General features: G+C 31.6%; 1 protein-coding gene across 1 annotated transcript in view; it reads right to left on the reverse strand.

Moving 5' to 3' along the window:
• Nucleotides 1-2,605, reverse strand: part of LOC106679427 (clotting factor G beta subunit) — a 30,669-nt gene that overhangs the window by 4,536 nt on the left and 23,528 nt on the right. The gene's annotated exons all lie outside the window — the stretch shown is intronic.

The following is a 2,605-nucleotide window of genomic DNA, read 5'->3' on the forward strand; positions in this document are numbered from 1 at the left end:
TGTAATTTTCTTTTTTTATGTATCTTCACAATATTTTGTTCTTAACAATTCATTTCTTTTTAACACTTCTATTGCTACTTTCGAAATAAATAACTTACAATGAAATGAAAATTAAATTAACTTTTGAAAACTAAATTATGGACTGCAGAACAATACTTGCAGCCGAAAGTCAACCTGGACCAGCTCCAAAAAGTACAAGAGCCGGAAAGAAAAAAAGGCAGTTATTTCACCCCAAGCTTTTATTACTTTAATGAAATCTATGTATAATTACTAGTCAAAATTGATGAGTCTGCCAAATATAGGTTAGGAGAACACAAATTGCAACTGTTTCAAAACGTTTAAAAACATTCATTTTTATTTTGGAGCTCCATGTCTTTAAAATTATCCAAAAAACTAGAGAATGTAATAGAACATTAGTTATAGACGAGTAAATTTGGTGAAATATGCCCTAACAAAGCTTTTTACGTTCAATGGTTCCCAGGATAATAGTTTTTAAATGTGCCTTCAGTTAGATGATTGCCCAGCACATTACGGAAGAGGTCCACTACAATGGATAAATGTTAATTATCCCAGTCAATGGATTGGCCGTGCAGGTCTCTGACAGAATGAAAACTTTCCCTGATAACAATAAGGCCTTTAAACACTTTCTATTTGTTCGGAAACTTTCTGCTTTACACAGACCTAAGTAGTAAGATTACAAGATATCTATCTTGACTGCAATTTTGAGTTGGTTACTTGGAAATTATTTTATGAGAACAACAACGCCGCTTTACAGGAACTACTACTGAAAGAGACGAGAAAAGTATAAATAAATCTTGTGAAGATATTTAAGAATTAAATATTACAAAAAAAAAATATTAACAAAGACTACAATTAAAGAGATATATCAATTATAAAAGTAAATAAAGTTTCAACATCATTATACTGTAATAACTCCAAACTTTTGTCCATCCTGAAGGATATCTTATTTACATTATAAGCTATAACAAAGTTATTAAAAGATTGTAGACTATTCTGCCTGTTTCAAAATTGTACCTAACTAAATTAACCTGTATTTATCCACTATTTCACTAATTAAAATTTTATTCAATGTACAATAACTGTTACAATGGTAAGTCAATATTTATCCGAAATTTAGTTATATTTTTGTTAATGTTAGAAGCATTGTTGCTATGCGTTGTTTACGCATGCTTTGTTTATTTGTTGCTATGTCTATGCAAGTTCCAAGCTGCTAGGTAAGTTTCGTTATCGCTGTCGTGCTGTTAATTATAGTTGCTCCGCTTTCTATTTCCACCAAAGAAGAGTAACGTTCAGTGATCCGTTTTTGAGTTCGAAAGGCGTATTAGGAGCCGAAATCCATCTTGACTTTCGGTACAGTATTGGAACAGCGTTTTGCCACATCGGAGGTTCTACGAATGGATTGAAAAGTTCAAAAATGGTCGCACAAGTATTACGCCCGGTGAACGAGTAGGACGAACGTTCGCCGCCAAAAATGAAGAATTGATTTATCCTCTACATAGTCGTGATCTTATCCGATCTGATTATCACTGGTTCGGTCCACTAAGAGGCATTAAGGGGCCGTTGGTTTACCTCGGACGAAGAAATGAAAGAAGCGGTGCATTCCTGGCTCGGATTGGAGAAGATGATCGGGGGGTGCGGTCAGCAAAAAAAAATAAAGAAAAAATTATTTATTTATGCCAATGTTTCGACCTGAGTTTAAGGTTTTCATCAGGGCTATAGAACAAAAGAGATAACAACCATCATTTAGAGAAACATAAAACTGAAAAAATGGTATATAAAGAAATTTGAAATTACACAAAATATTGACTTGAATAATACAAAATGATTAATTGATAGCTATGGAATTAGATTGCAGCAGATTGATAAATATGAAATATAATATTATGTAGGTAAGAAGATATGTATAATATAAGATAAGTAAGTGATGTTAAAATATTGAAAAACAAATTTCAATCTACAAATTGAACAATATGACAGAAAATGAAATATATGATACTATGAGTGAGTGACTTATATATGAATAACAGTGTGAGTATGAACTTATTTTTTTTTAATTTTGTTAGATAAACATTAAAGCGTATGTAATAACAATATTTTAAAAATGGAAATAAGGTAGATGAAGAAATATAGAGAATGGAAAATAAATAATGTAAGAAAGATGATAACGAGAGAATAAACTTACATTCTAGAGGGGAATCTTGGCTAAAACTGATTGATTTGTAGAAAGCCTCGCTAGAGTGAGCGACGGAAGGACAAAGGATGTACTAGAAACGTAACTGTCAAGAAAGACTGTTGTGAAAAAACAGTTGATACGAAATGAAAATGAAAAAACAGAAGTAAAGTTAGGGAATGTAAAAATTATGCGAGCCCAAACGTCAGAGAATTGTAATTAAGTATCATTAAATAATTGTAGTGGAGACTTGAAGGCCCTATTTTTTTAAAAAACATAATGGTAGAACTAGGCGATATGAACGTAGAAAACGGGGAACAATGTAATAAGAATAAGAAGTAAAATAAGAAATTTACGGTAAGTAAGGAGTTATTTAGAAAAAAGAAAATACCAGGGCATTCAAAAAGTCCTGTC

This window comes from Halyomorpha halys, unplaced genomic scaffold (assembly GCF_000696795.3).
Source record: "Halyomorpha halys isolate HHAL.00 unplaced genomic scaffold, Hhal_1.1 Scaffold202.1, whole genome shotgun sequence".
In the NCBI taxonomy this organism is placed as follows: domain Eukaryota; kingdom Metazoa; phylum Arthropoda; class Insecta; order Hemiptera; family Pentatomidae; genus Halyomorpha; species Halyomorpha halys.